The sequence below is a fragment of the Podarcis pityusensis genome (genome assembly GCF_964106645.2).
Source record: "Podarcis pityusensis genome assembly, chromosome: 12".
Lineage (NCBI taxonomy): Eukaryota > Metazoa > Chordata > Lepidosauria > Squamata > Lacertidae > Podarcis > Podarcis pityusensis.
Genome location: NC_138037.1, coordinates 29,892,274 through 29,908,213, shown reverse-complemented (window position 1 = coordinate 29,908,213; position 15,940 = coordinate 29,892,274). Strand labels below are relative to the sequence as shown.

At 42.5% G+C, this 15,940-nt stretch overlaps 1 protein-coding gene and 2 long non-coding RNA genes across 6 annotated transcripts in view; 1 reads left to right on the top strand and 2 right to left on the bottom strand.

Moving 5' to 3' along the window:
• LOC308459640 overlaps positions 1-15,940 on the top strand; it is a 215,621-nt gene that overhangs the window by 38,246 nt on the left and 161,435 nt on the right. The window lies entirely within an intron of this gene.
• The window catches only part of NXPH1 (neurexophilin 1), a 170,065-nt gene that overhangs the window by 28,163 nt on the left and 125,962 nt on the right, over positions 1-15,940 (bottom strand). The window lies entirely within an intron of this gene.
• Positions 11,795-15,940, bottom strand: part of LOC308459633 — a 36,044-nt gene continuing 31,898 nt past the window's right edge. Inside the window, exon 3 of the long non-coding RNA XR_013978245.1 lies at positions 11,795-11,965. This is a non-coding gene — a long non-coding RNA (uncharacterized lncRNA). The remainder of the gene's footprint in view (positions 11,966-15,940) is intronic.

Here is a 15,940-nt window from a genome sequence, read left to right as displayed (position 1 = left end):
GAAGATCTGAAAATTATAAAATGATGGGGAACATTATTCATTAAGGAGTGAAGCTCACACTGCTATGAGTGGACCAAATAGACAAGGACTATTTCTCAGCCAATTCATCTGCCTCAAAATTGTCTGGTTTTGTTTTGGCAATATCTCAGAGTGGAGTAAACTTCGAGCAGGGGAGAGTGGAGGTCATCTTCTTTTACCCAGGAAACTCTGTTCTGAGGGGTTTTTTCTTGTCATCATTTCTCTGCTCCCAATCACACGCACACATATCCTTATAAAAAAATTCTTCCAGTAGCACCTTTAAGACCAACTAAGTTAAAGGTGCTACTGGAAGAATTTTTTTATTTTGATTATGGCAGACCAACACGGCTACCTATCTGTAACACATATCCTTGTCGTTTTTAACTCACCCCTGATTTCCAAAGGTGGGTTTGCCCTTGAAGATATGCATTTGGAGTGCCATGAACAAAAGGAGATGGAAGAAGGGAATTCAGAGAAGTGGCCAGTGAATTAAGGAATACCACCTCCACACACTTCACCTCTTTTCCATTGTAAACCACCTACTCCAATTCAGTTTTTCCTTTAAAATCCAGTGCTGGGGCACTGTTACAAGTGCAAACAGTGCATTTGGCTACTGAGTGGGAAAAGGTTTCATGACTTCCATATATCACTGGATGTAGTCTAACAAATATATGGGAGGTTGCAGATTCTACACACACCCCCAACCTGGATATAATAGATTCCCACCCATTCTGGAAGCTCATTTCATAGTCTAGTCTATCTCACCAGGTTCTTCTGAGGTACAACAGGATGCATTGGGGGAACCACCTTATGTGCCATGATGAGCTCCTTGGAAGAATAGTGAGCTATAAATGCAGGGCCAGCCCACCCAAGAGGCAAGGTGAGAAGACTGCCTCAGGTAGCAGGATCCACAGGGGCAGCAGGATCCTGCTGTAGGTCTTTATTACCCCTTGTTCCTGATATAGATCTTCACTCACCCCTTCTTTCCTGTTGGAAATGGGGGGTGCTATTTTGTGGTTTGCCTCAGGTGCCAAAATGTATTGGGCCAGCCCTGTATAAATTAGCAGAGCAGCCCTAAGTGGGGTTGCAAGGGGGGAGGAGCAACATGGCAGATCTACCACCATTTTCCAAACCCTGCTGGCTTGTGTCAAAAGCAGTGCAGAATGTTCTGTCATTTTTCACTAGGTCAACTCAAGACTGGCATAACTGAGAGACTCAGTGGCTGGGCTAGGGTCTTGTTTGGTCTCTTATTCATATTCTATCTTCTGCATAGTTCCTTCAACATATTTATATAGCATGGGATCTTACTCTTGCTTGTTGGGGTTGCTGTTGTTCTGGCACATTCTGATTCCAGACAGTCCTCCCAAAATCTCAGGTAAGGATGGGGAAGAACATTTGATTTAGTTTTCATTTAAAGGTGAACCTACCAATTTCACACTTTCCAAAGCATCACACAAACTGTAACCCCACCATCCTTCAAAAATTCACACTTCTCTGAAGTTTGCAATGCAGCTCTCCAGCCTAGTAATGTGTATAAAAATGCATATATTGGAATAAAATGTCCATTAAAATGCATATCTTAGTGAAAATAGCATATAAAAATGCATCTTATCTGGGAAACTTACTTTGCAAAAATGTTTATAATAGGAAAAACTGCATACAAACGTGTATTTTGGGAGAAATTTGCATTAAAATGCTGGTGAATATTCACGAGCATTTTTTGGGGGGGGGAAAGGAAGCTAATGTAGAAATGTAGAGAACTGAACTTAAGATTGGCAAAATGAGAAGAAAAAAATTGAGACAGTCACCCATTCCAAATCTAAAATAACACTACTGTTGTTTAGTGACAAAACGTTTGCTCTATTTGGGTATCAGTTTTGTTTCCAGTATATAGTGTTTGCTTTGTAAGAATTATTGAACTATGTATATTTTATAAGGATGCCCTCCTCTGCAATTAAGTTTAATATAATGTATGTTTAAAAGTGACATAGACAAATGCCTAGTTTCTCAAGTTGAAGGGTTTGGTGTTTTTTTACGGTATATATGCAACAGTTGAATAATGTCTTCTGACTGGTATTCAATACTTGTGTTGATGTCTTTCCCCGACTGTATGCTCCCTTTATTGCTGTTAAGCATTCTGAGGAGAGATGAGGGTTACACAAAGCTCCAGCTTCTCCTCAAGATCCTAATTAGTGTTTTTCAGGCAGTTTAGCCAGTAAGGCATTACTCAGATTTGAAGAACTAGAAGAAGAAGAATTCATTGCTTCTACAGTAGCCGTAAATTAACTGGATAAGCAATTTGCTCGTCTGAATTTCTGAGATTGTACAAAGCATCTGTGGGTTAAAATGTTCTCTTGCTTGCTCACTCTCCCAGGCTTCACTCTTTGATTTATTACCATTTGTCTGCAGATCAGAACATGTGCTCATTCATCACATGTTACTAGAGCAAATGTGCACAATACAGTACCTTGGCTGATTTTTTTGCACAATTCCCCTAATCAGTTTCCTGGGACTAGAGCCATATGATGACACAGAATTTGCCCCCAACAAGGATTCCACTATAACGGCAAGACGACTTCCTCCACTCTCTGCCCTAAAACTTAGCCCAAGTTTTGCAATGTATGTATTTGCCCAAATACAAGCCATCTGCCCACATCAAATCTTTTTGTGTTCAGAAAAATTCCCTACACGTGGTTTTATAAGATGGCATAGATCTGGACTGAGGAAGAGGAGCGGGAAGCCATGTCTGTACAGCAAAAGAGGTCATAAGCAGCCAATAATGTGCATATTTAAAATCACTGCTGTCCAAGGATGCATGATAGCATATGTCCATCAGGCTGACCTGCTTAAGTTGTCATATTTATGCATGTGTATATACTGCATATATTCATCAGGAAAAGGACTAGTCCATTGATCTCATTGGTAGAGCATCTGTTTTGCATGCAGAAGGTCCCAGGTTCAATCCCTGCTACCTCCAAGTAAGCCTGGGAGAAACTCCTGCCTGGCAACCCTGGAGAGCCGCTGCCAGTCTGTGTAGACAATGCTAAGCTAGATGGGTCATTGGTTTGACTCGGTCAAAGTAGGCTTCCTGTGCATGAGAGGGGCAAGGCGTCCGCCAAGGTGTCTGGTGGGAATGGGGATCACTGAGGAGGTTGGGTGTATCTGCAGAGCGGCGGGTAGGTGTTGGTGGGGGGGCTGATTTTAAGTGTGTTGAGGGGCCGGGTCGTGTCCCAATTTGCATCCCTGGGATGTTGGCGGGTATGTGATTGATTGCTCTTCAAATGGTAGTAAATAATAATAAATGCCTTCTTTCAAGCACTGGTTGGAAACTCATCCTTAGTTTCTCTTTACATTCTTCTAATAAAATCTGTGGTTGTGTGCTTTGTTGGGAGATTTTTGTGACTACATCGCTGCCTGTTACTGTGTAGCCTGGGTTGGAGCCATTGTGAATTCCTGAATTATCTGACCAGGGTGGGGTGGTTCTTCTTAAAATCAGATTACCACAACAGCAGCAGCACAGATTTTTGTGTTAAAAGATTTACCCTTTAAAGACTATGTGCACAGAGTTCTATGTTAATTATGCCTGTGTCTTCCACACAACCAGCTTTTAATTTGCTTTCTTCTACCAATTATAATATTAAAGAAATCTCCCTTTATGAATCCATGCTGACCTTAATTAAATCATGGCTCCTTGCAAGAGCCTGATGATTAGCACTCACGATCACTTACTTACTGCAGAAATGAGGCATATAAAACCTAATTCCCAGACCTTTTCTCATTCCCTTAAATACTTTATACAGCTTTTTAAAAATACCTTCTCACCCTCTTACCCCACAATCCATCTACCACACCCCAATGGTTCTGCATATCTCTTATATTTTCTTCCCACTTCAGAATTCCGGGATAGATTCCATCTGGCCCTGGAGCTTTGTTAATCTTCAGACAATCTAATATCCTGATCATCTGTTCTGGCATGATCCTGATTTCCCTCAGTATTTCTTCTTCCTCTCAAGGGAAATTTCTGTCTGTTTCCAGCATCTGTCCCGCATCTTCTTTTGTGAACATTGAGGTAAATCATTAGATTAATGTCTAGAGCGCCTGTCAATAAATTACTGTAGTATCCTCCTTTATGGACTACTTGTTGCTATGGTGTTTGCATTGCTTTATTTCAGCCTGATCCAAAATTCAGGGAGGGTGATGCTTTTGGGTTTAAGCCTGCTTGGTCTCTTGGACATCAGTTGATCTAAATGGATTTCATTTCAAGAACTTAGTTATGAATCAGGTTGCCCCGGTCCTCCAAGAATTGACCACAGGGAATTTCTAGTCCACATGCAATTCATGACACCTTAATAAGAACTTATTCATTCCCTAAGTGTAGATTCTCATGTAGCCAAAACAGCACCATTCATACATGGTGCATTATTCCAGCAAGGTTTGAGTGTCCGGCTAGGACCTGGGAGACCAGGGTTCTGGTCCTCACTTGACCATGAAGCTCACTGGGTGGCCTTGGACCGACCATCATCTCTCAGCCTAACCCACTGGGTCGTTGTGAATATAAAATTAAGGGGGGGAACTATATACAGCATGACACCTTGAGCTTCTTGGAGCTTTTCAAGCAAAACTTGAAAAGAGGCTACAGGTATAAAGATACAACCGTTAAGGTGTTCTCCATGCATAGAACTTACCTGTGAAGAAGAGGGCCACTGGATCAAGCAGCTGTTCCTACACACACACCCAAGTCCTGATTTAGTGCAAACAGCTCATTTGGGAACTGTGTGAATGTAAGCTGGGGGGGCGCGCACAGGGGGAGAGTATTTTCAACAGGAAACCAACTCAGGGCCCCAATCCAGATCAAGAGTGAAGCACTCGATTGGGTCCCCAAACAACTGCTTTTTCTTTAAAAGAGATTATAGGGTGAAGCATTTTTCAAAACAATGTGCTGACCCTAATGTGTTAACTTGGTCATTACAACAGCAAAATTCAAAATTTTAAAGAATTAAGAACCAAGAACATATAACAAGCCTGCTGGTTCAGGCCAATCATCCATCTAGTCCAACAAGCAGGATACGAACAAAAGTACCGTATTGGCTCGAATATAAGCTACACCCAAATATAAGCCACACCTTTAAAATTCGGGGGCGGGGAGAGAATATCCGAATAGAAGCCACTCCCTTAAAATTCCACCCATTCCATTTTACCATATGTCTGTTTCAGCAGCGATATCGTAAAAGCCAATTTTTGTAAGGTAGTGAATTTAAGCGGCACTTTAACTTTTCACGGTAGGAATTTGGAGGGGGAAAAGTGTGGCTTATATTCAGGCCAATACGGTACTTTCATGACTGATCCCTCTTTTAAGCCCTCATAGCTTCTCTGTTTAAAACTGGGGTTCTATTCTATGCCAGTTTCCTTTATACATAGCCCAACAGTTCCTTGTAGTGCAGCTTTTTAGTTGTGAAGATTTTATGTTTGCAAGACATACAGTGGTACCTCGGGTTACATACGCTTCAGGTTACATACACTTCAGGTTACAGACTCCGCTAACCCAGAAATATTACCTCGGGTTAAGAACTTTGCTTCAGGATGAGAACAGAAATCGTGCTCCAGTAGCGCGGCAGCAGCAGGAAGCCCCATTAGCTAAAGTGGTGCTTCAGGTTAAGAACAGTTTCAGGTTAAGAGCGGACCTCCGGAACGAATTAAGTACTTAACCTGAGGTACCACTACAGTATAAATCTTGCAGATGATATTGTTTTGAGTAGGGGCACTATGTCCTGATTCTCTCTACTTTAATCACTTCTATCAGTTTCAATGTGTTTCATCTCAGTATCAATTTCAATCTCTCCCCTGACACACAGACTTGCTCTTTCACCTGCAGCAGTGTTCTGACTTGGCAGGAAATGACCTCCCGGTCTGGCATGAAGGATAATTTAAACCACCGGAGAAAATCGAGGCAACAACAGCTGATATTAAGATATTGTGAGGATGCATTCTAATACTTATTCGCTTTGAGTAGAGGTGGGAAATAATAATAAAAAATGAAAGCATATTAAGGGGGAGGGAATGAACCTAAGTAGCTGATACACATTTCTGAAGACCAAATCCAAAAGTTACGGTCCATTTACATGGGGCTTTTGAAGGATTTGCTCATGCGAGTTGAGGGATGGGGAAGGAAAGTTCAGAATGTGCTGTCCTATAAAGCACAACCTTTCACAGTTCATCTCTGCCATGTTTCTACATGAACAAGTGGCCATATCTCTCTCCTCCAGCCACGGATGCGCCATCACAAAACAAGGTGGACTGTGACAGAAGGGGACGCGACCCTGTTCCAGAACACAAAATGCACACATCGGTGGCCTTCATTTTCAGAGAGGGAGACGTAAAAACAGAAGCCATAAAATGTCAAGCCGCTTGAAGAGCGTTTTAACTTCCAATAAAAGCCCATAAGCTGTATGAGTTTTATTCAGAGCTTTATCATGACTTTTAAAAACGTAAGCAAGAAGGAAATTCAGCCAAGGATACTACTAGCTATAAGGCACAATAGCAGAGCAAACTTAAAACATCCAATAAATAAACGGAGACTGCTTCATAATAGAGACACCGGTCTCATGCCTCCCTACCAATCTAAATTTTATTCCCATTCTAAATGTTATATGAAGTAACCACAGTGCCTTAAACGAACATTGGAACAAGTTATGGGTCCCATTTTTAAAGATTAGGTTTTGCTGTTATCAATTTTTCACTAAGGCCCCGGATATCCATTTTACTGTGGTATCGTGTTGCCCTTTGCTGTAGCATCTACTGTGCTGCATTTGTGGTAAAACCTTTTTGACGCAGAAAAGGCTTATGGCTTATTTCAGAAGGGGTCCCATGGCAGGGAGAGGCACGGAATTCCCTTCGGCAGCTTGTAGCAGCTGCTGGAGAGTGGGCAAGGAGGAAGAGAGGTTCCTGCCAACGAGGCCCAGCCCCAAGTGATGTGCCATCTTGGAGGGGCAGGCAGAGGGCAGGACCACCCTGGGTGCAAAGAAAAGGGAAGCAGAGCGGCACTCAAGGGGTCTTCTTCCTTTTTTAATGCTTTGTGCATCCATGTCTAATCTTGCTCGTTTCTAAAATTTATTTATTGGTGTGTGTTTTTCTATTATTATTATTATTATTATTATTATTATTATTAATTCAACTTATACACCACCATATACCCGGAGGTCTCAGGGTGGTTCACAACAAGACCGCAACATATAAAATCAAACCAAAAGTAGTAACCCAATACAGTGGTACCTCGGGTTACAGATGCTTCAGGTTACTGACGCTTCAGGTTACAAACTCCGCTAACCCAGAAATATTACCTTGGGTTAAGAACTTTGCTTCAGGATGAGAACAGAAATCGTGTGGCGGTGGTGCAGCAACAGCGGGAGGCCCCATTAGCTAAAGTGGTACCTCAGGTTAAGAACAGTTTCAGGTTAAGAATGGACCTCCAGAACGAATTAAGTTCTTAAGCTGAGGTACCACTGTAACCATCCCCGCAAAAAGTCACATTCTAAAAGGGTGTTGGATGTCAATAAGATCAACCAAAGGCCTGGTTGAAAAGGAACATTTTTGCCTGGTGCCTAAAGCTATATAATGAAGGTGAACTTTCTGGTGGGGAGCATTCCACAGATGGAGAGCCACTGCAGAGAAGGCCTGTTCTCGTGTTGCCACCCTCCAGACCTCTGGAGGAGGCGGCACACAAAGAAGGGCCTCAGAAGTTGATCTCAGGGTCTGGGTAGGTTCATATGGAAAGAGGCTGTCCTTGAGGTATTGCGGTCCTGAGCCGTTGAAGGTTTTATAGGTCAAAACCAGCACTCTGAATTGGACCCGGAAACTAATTGGTAGCCAGTGAAGTTGGACCAGGGTCAGTGTAATATGCTCAAACCTTCTTGATCCGGTGAGTAACCTGGCCACTGAATTCTGTGCTCCCAAAGAGCAAAATAAAATAAAATCGGGATTAAGGGGTTTTATCAGAACAGTGGAGGACAGGTGTTTCGTGGTAGTGGCACTCACCCTTCTTTTGCTATGAAATGCTCTGCAGGGAGGACAAAAGTGGGGGGGGTGTTGAGGAGGGTCAGTTGTGTGGGGAGTGAGAAATGTCCTTATTTTCATCTGAGGAATGTGCTTCATAGCTTTGGCTGCAATTAGGAAGCCTTTGGTTCCATTCTCTTCTATATGAGTCTACAGATTCAGGAACAGCCTGTGCAGCCCAACAGAAAGAGAACTGGGCTTTGAACACAGACAACTGTATTTGAAAATCCCTGAACAATAATAAATTCAATTCCTTAAGCAAGGTGCCATCTTGGATCCTAAAATGAGGTTATGAATAATTCACTTTAAGAGGGCAGTTATGGCAATTACTGATTTCAGGAGAGCAAATCATTTTTAATACTAAATACTACCAAAGTGGTAAACAGTTACTAAAATCATTGGTGGCGCCTGAGATGGATAATGCTATGTATTGCTGTACCACTGGGGAGAGGTTTGCATTTATCTATGATGATATGCTTTGTTACAGTTGTTTATGTCACTTCCCCCGGGGCAGACCTCATTGAAGTATTTCTGTGAATTACTGTCTGACTTGATTTCCTATTGTACTTTATTACAATAGCTTTCTTGCAATTGCTGATGGGCGAAGGGGAATATTCATGTGGGCGGTGTTAATTGTCATTTGTCTGTATGCATTTCTGATTTAATTAAACTTACCTATTTGGATCAGTGTTGCATCTCCTTTCTTCCTTTCAATGGCTATTTCATGTCCCTCTCTGTATCTAATAATTATCGCCCGAGGCAGTGGTGAGATCAAGTTAGACTGAGCCCCTTTGTTATTTCCACTTGCAGTTTGCTGAATCATATCATTATTTTAAAATCAGCAGATGAGGCAGCTAATACCAACAGGATAAATGTGGTCGACTGCTTTCCCCCCTTGATGTACGTTCAGCTTTAAAGGTGAACCAAAGCTGCAAATTACTGCCCTAAATATAAATGGATTTGGTTTTCAGTTCTGAGTGCTACAGTTCAAAGAAAATGCTACCTAAGTTAGAGCTAGCATAATAACTCCCTTATCATCTGGATTAGTTTATATTTTACATTTGTATCCCACTTTTCCTCCAAGGAGTCCAACATGGGGTACATGGTTCTCCCTGTTCCCTTTTTGTCCTCACAACAACCCTGTGAGTTGTTTAGGCTAAGAGACAAAGACTGGTTCAAGATCACCTAGTGAGTTTTGTGATTGACTGCGGATTTGAATCCAGATCTCCCAGGCCCCTGTCCATCACTCTATTTCCCTAGATCTCAACCCTGGGCTGGACACCAAGATTACTGAGAAGGCACAATCTCAATTTCTACCCCTGTTGCCGATGGATGGCCCAATATGGACACAACATTCTTACATTTGTATATCTGCCGCTCCTAGGTACAGATCAATGGATTCTGGGTTTTTATCTGAGATATTGACCACAGAGGCATCCCATTGTGCATCCCATTCAAACTGGGAAGTAATTATAGTTCATTTTTTGAAGTCCGAGCAATGATGATTTTGAAAGCTTCCCAACTAGACGGCATGTTTGCGAATGTCTTCGGAATCTCCTGTGAGGTGAAACTACCAGGTTTTATTTGGTAAATGAGTGCTGGTAAGGTTTTAAATGGATTAAAGGGATAAAGGAGACTCTTAACACTAGCTGCTGTTTAGAAAGTCAATATCTACTACCCATAATAGTTACCACACAATGGTATCTGAGAACACAGCTGTTTCTTATTTATCCCAAAAAGAAGAGACATCTGCAGTATCCTGGAAACTGCTGTGTGACAAGCACAAGCGCAAATCATTATCACACTCACCAGTGATAACTATGCCACAATCATACCCAATTATTTCCCATCCTCTTGTGGCTTCACATACACAACAGTTTGTGAGGGGATTGATAACACAGACAGTATAGCTCTAATACTATTAGACTCCTGTCATGAATGCCTACCTGAGTAGGTAACAATTAATGCACACAAGGGCAGTGTTGACATGACTAAAGGTACCCACAAATCAAATATCTTTCCATAGCAAGAAAATACATTGCTGGTCTTTCTAAGTGCCAGCAATGTTATTCTACTTGTGGTACTATTGATTTGAGAAAAGCTGGATTTGTTGCATGGCATCCCATTATCCTATCAAAGAAATAAACACAATCCAGGGTTCGTCGGTTATAAATATGTAATAGTCTCATCTTCTTTTCAACACTCCATGGAAGTGTCAGAGCAGAAAGGCAGCCTATATGTGGCTCCTTCCGACTGTATTGCGCAAGATTTCAAGGGTGGTTCAATACTACATGCTGTCATGAAGATCATGTCAAGCTTTGAGGAATTACATATAATCCTCTGAAATGCTTTCATTTCTAAGGAGCAAGATTTCATTGAGCAGACTTGGATTTTACCCCTGACTAGGAATAGATGGTTAAGACTACAGGGAGGGGTGAGCGTGGAAAAATTGCTTTGTTTTGCTGTTCCACTGAACAAAGCCTCTTTCAAGACAACAAACTCCCATTAGTGGAGGGACACCATTGGATACAACACCCCCCCAAAAAAAATCTATATTTATTATTTAAACCATTTGTATACCACCCTTTATCCCATAGATTCCAGGGGAATGAACAGAAAGCATCAATAATAACTTGTGCCTACCATGTGTAAATCCAGAGGGTGTTTTGAGCAGGAACTCAAGGGAACTGAGTTCCCTTACCTTTTTAAAATCAAATAACTGATTTTTTGATCGAGCGATGGATGGGTGGGTGGGCCTAAAACACCCAATGTCTGAGCCAAAAAATCACCTATATCAGTAATCAATAAAGACGTGGCCATTTCTAATCCAGATCATTTCTGCTTGAGTTTATTATTCACATCTTACATTTAGCCACTGCCCAGCGGGAAAGCAGTGTGACTGGCTGTGCAATATACTGTACAAACAAACTTTGTGGTGAGCTTCCCCATCTTCTTCTTTTTGTGCAGGAAAAAAGCACTGAATAAATTTGTGTGCTGTCATTTGGGAAGGGGATTCTAACTAAGCTAATATAACACATAATTAATATCTTGGTTTTCCCAGTCAAGCTGATGAGAAAGGCTACACTCGCCCTTAAGAAGAGTTGATCCACCAGAGATTGGAAGTTGGCAAAGTGAGATTTCCTTATCTTCATTTCTTTACCACATTTATATCCCATCTTTCCTCCAAGGAGCTCAAGGTGGCATACATGGTACTTTTCCTACTCAAGGTGCCCAGTGAGTTTCATGGCAGAGTGTGGATTTGAACCCTGGTCTCCCAGCTCCTAGTTCTAACTACTACACCACACTGACTCTCTAAACCAAAACCGCCACCTCTTTTCTACTAGCATAAAAGCACCCGACTGCACTTTAACCCAGTAGATCAGGGGTAGCCTATGTGGTGGCCTCAAGATTTTGTTGGACCACACCTCCCATCCCTCTGACCATTGGCTATGCTGGCTGTGGTCGATGGGAGCTGGAGTCCAGCAACATTTGGTGGGCATATTGCCTACTGCTGCAGTAGATGCTGCCAACTATTGGGTTTGGTTGGTGTTGTTTTGTATATAACTATGGATATATTCCCAGTAATATAACTGTATATTGATGTGATCTGGTATACCAAATGTTGCCCTTGGGTGCTATGGTAAGGAAAATGGTAAGGATTTTCTGAAGAACTGAAGGTTTGTCAAGATAGCCAACAGAGGATTTTTATTTGCCCAAGATACCTGCCACACATGGTTCTTTATCAATCATTTCAATCAGGGTTTGCTTGTTTCCTTGATTTTCAGGTACCCTTGTACTCCGAGGATAAGAAAATTGCCTTGGATATTCATTCTTGGCTAGCTTCTGAATTTATTTTCCCTGGCAAGATTCATCGTCTCGATTCACAGATGCTGCATCACTGTAAATCAATTGCAAATAGGCCCCTGTCACTTTTTTGGGTGGAGAACAGCCACATTTACTGTGTGCAGCTCTTGCAGTAAACACAGGGTCACTCTCTTAATGCCGAGGAGTCATCCACTGTTTACAAAAATACAAACCATCTCAGCAGACATCTGCAAAAGCATCTCGACCGAGAGCCTAATAAAACTTGCTCTCCAGCTGCATTAGAGTTCAAACTTGAGAATGGCACAAGCTGGTGGTTAAAGGTGAACTGGAGCTGAAATGAAAAGACTGGGAATATATGCAAAACACTTTGAAAAGGCAGGCCATGATACAACTCATACAGCACAGAGCTGTCTTTCATTGAGGATGGGGGGGAGCAGTTTTGCTTTTCCAGGAGACATAATGCTTCTCTGAGTGACACAGCTGACATTCCCAGACCCTTAACATAATCCCCTTGTCATATCTGTTGTTTCAGTTGGCCTTTTAAAAGAAGGCATAAAAGCTATTATTGGCACTAGCATGCGTTTGATGTGTGTCTTCCTTCCTCACACTATCTTTATGCAATTTTTAAAAATTATATCCCACCCCTTCTCCAAAGAGCTCAGAGTGACAATCTAGCCTGCCTCCCTCAACCTGGTGTCTCTCCCACTCGCCCCCAGATTACAATTCCCATCAGCCCAGTTATCATGCTCAATGGAATGGGACGGTGGAAGCTGTTGTCCAAGCACCAAGCTGGGGAAGCCTGAGCAAGCTTCAGAAAACCCTTGTGAGGTAGGCTAAATGGAAAGAAAACAGCTTGTCCAAAGCCACCTAACCAGATTTATAGCCTAGCAGTACCTAGAATCCTGGGTTGAGATTCAGCATTCTTAAGACTATACCCATAATGGTTCTCCAATCTGAACATCAATAGTTTTCCAACTCTCCTAACCACTGGAACAAATGTGGGAGAGAAATACTATCTAGCAAATTGCCACCATTTTAGCAATTGCCTTTGTAAATCTTCATATTAACACATCCCAACAGGAGCTTCTTTTAGAACACAATCGGGGGGGGGGCTGCATGTAGCCCCTGATCTCATTTTATATGGCCCCTGATGTCTCCTGAAGCTGCCCCATTCTTCCATCCCATCCACGTGCCTTCCTTCCTGTCCATTTCTCCTTCCTTCCTTCTCAGGATTTCTATATGTACACCACATTAAAATCAGAAAGCAAAGCAATTGCTTTTATTTATTTTCCTGGACAGTAGCTTGTTTGTGGTACTCCATCAAACTCAGTGGGGTTTAGTTCTAAGTAGACCTGCCTAGGACTGGGAAATCTACTCTGCGGTAGCCATGGTAAAAATGGAAGCCAGGTAGCCTTTTGTATGTGGCCCTGCCTACCTGCATGCTGCCCCCATTACCTTCATGGAATTCTGGCATTCAACAGGAAAAATGGTTTGCTTTTCTTCCAATATTCCCAATACAGGACCAAGAGGAGATGTATTAAGTCAGACCATTGATCCATCTAGCTTAGTATTGTCTGCACAGACTGGCAGCAACTGTCTAGAGTTTCAGGTAAGATTTTCTCTTAGTCTTATCTGAAGTTGGCAGAAGCTGAACCTGAGGCATTTACATGCTGAACTGATACTCTGTGTCAATGAGCCCTTCTCCATCGGGAAAAGGATAATATAATGCCCCACAATAAAGAATTAAGCTGTTTTGGAAAAAGTCTGGCTAATAATAGCCAAAAAAAAAAAAGCCACCCTCATTCATATATTGTCATCATCAAAACAAAGCAGGCATTGTTCATTAATATTCACAGGGAAGCGTCTTCAATAAACCAGTGTCACACTGTGCAGTATCACCAAACAGCTGTGCTTTCTTTCAGATAACTTGACTTCTGTCCTTGCCTAGCTGTTGATGGTGTTATTCTAGGATGAGCTGGCCAATGGGAAACAGGTCATAAATGTGCCCCTGCCAGCCGCCAGCAGAGTGTCGCAATGCTTACGGCCTGACACAGTGCACAGAGCACAGGGGTAAGAAAAGCACCAGGGCTACATTTATTTCATTGGTTTCAATAAGGCCATGAATGCATTTAACTACTCCAGTCAACAGTTCCTATTCCAGGAAATCTCTTTATATACATATGTTGCCTCACTTATAGAGCTCGGTTCTTTACTGCCACTCCTTATGTCTAGACATTTCCCACCCTGGTGTGTGTGTTTGTGCACATCCACACTGCAAACAACTTGTTAAGCCTGGAAAAGAGGGGTTTTTACAACCACTTCTGACATAATGTGGGGTTCTTGAATTGCTTACCCTCTGACTTGTTTTTCCATTGATAGGAACTCCCTAGAGTATGTGTCCAGGGTCTGAGGGCATATGATGCAGTTATAACTACCCAGGAACATAAGAAAAGCCTGTTGGATCAGGCCAATGGCCCATCTAGTCCAGCATCCTGTACTCACAGTGGCCAAACAGATGTCTCTGGGAAACCTCTAAGCAGGACCCGGGCACAAGAGCATTCTCCCTTCTTGCAGTTTCCAGCAAATGGTATATAGTGCCTCTGAACCTTGAGGCAGGAAATAACCATCCATCTCGCAATGGATCTGGTTGGGCTTGTTATAGACTCACCGCAGCTCAAACACATTCAGGAACATCTATCACTATCTGGAAGACCAGTTACAGGGTGCTGCTCTTGTGAAGCAAGGGAAATCTTTCACAAGTGTGGGAACACACAAAAGACCATTTTTGCCAAGGTCTCTCCAATATTTCCCAGGTACGAAAACATGGGCACCAGTTGACTAGGCCAGTTGGAAGGCATGGGATTATCACCTGGAAACTGCAGTAATAGCAACGATCATCATCATCATCACTCCATGCACAGATTACCCAGTGTGTGTCTCTAGATTAGGACTATTACCAGCACCATTCACAAGCCGCTCAAAACAGTATAGTGCCCTTGATAAACAAATGGTCGTTTATGGTTGAATCCTATGAGCTGTGCATCATCAGAGCAGAGCAGGAGGTCAGTTGTCCATACAGCCCATTATCACAGATTGACATACACAATGTCATAGCTGGCAGGATGGTGCGGCTGCCAATGTCTCCATACACCTCTCTGCCCTTCCCTGCAGAGGTGAATTTTGCTAGTCAAGAAGCTTTGCACAACAATTAGTTTTCTTCTTTCCTTGTAAACTCTTACATATGATTCCATAGCCTTTGGAAATTTCCAATGAGGCTGAAAGGGGCCACTGAGAGAGAATAAAATGCCTGGTGGGGCAGGGGGAGGTGTGTGTCTTGAGGCAGGTGGGCACCATCCTCTCAAGATCACTTCTGCCCTTGGGTCTCCTGGCTTATTTGTTCACACAAGGCCCTGCTATCCAAACACTTGTCATGTGGAAAATCTGCTTATCCAAACACCCGGAATTGGTACCCAAAGCACACACCACAGATTCAGATATCTGGACAGCTGGATCTGCACGTAACACTGTAAACAAATGAGATTGGACGATGACTCTCAGGGTCCCTTCCAACTCTACAATTCTGTGATTCTGTGAATCGCCATACTGAAAAAAGAGTAAAGAAATCTGTGGGCTGTGGAAGGTGTGGCCCATCACATGTTGATGGGTTATAGATCCCATCATCTCTGTCCACATTGGCTATGGGTTGATGGGAGGGGGGAGTCCAGCCTAATCTAGACAGCTGCAGGTTCACCTTCCTTGCTATATAATATCTGCTTCAGGTACTAAATGCTTCAGTGCCTCTATGGAAAACAAACACAGATTTGAACAACCTGAAGCAAATCCACACTTCTGTCAGGATCAGGTGCTGCCATTCTGGTGTTTAAAAGGAAACAAGGCCAGGGAAAGAAATCATTATTGAGAATAGTTGAGAACAAGGGAGGAATTATAGTACATTTTACAGAGAGAAAGAGACAGAGAGGTTGGGGCTGTAGCAGCCAAGCAATACTAATGAGACCTATTTGGTGAAATAAGTAGGCATTGTGCCAGA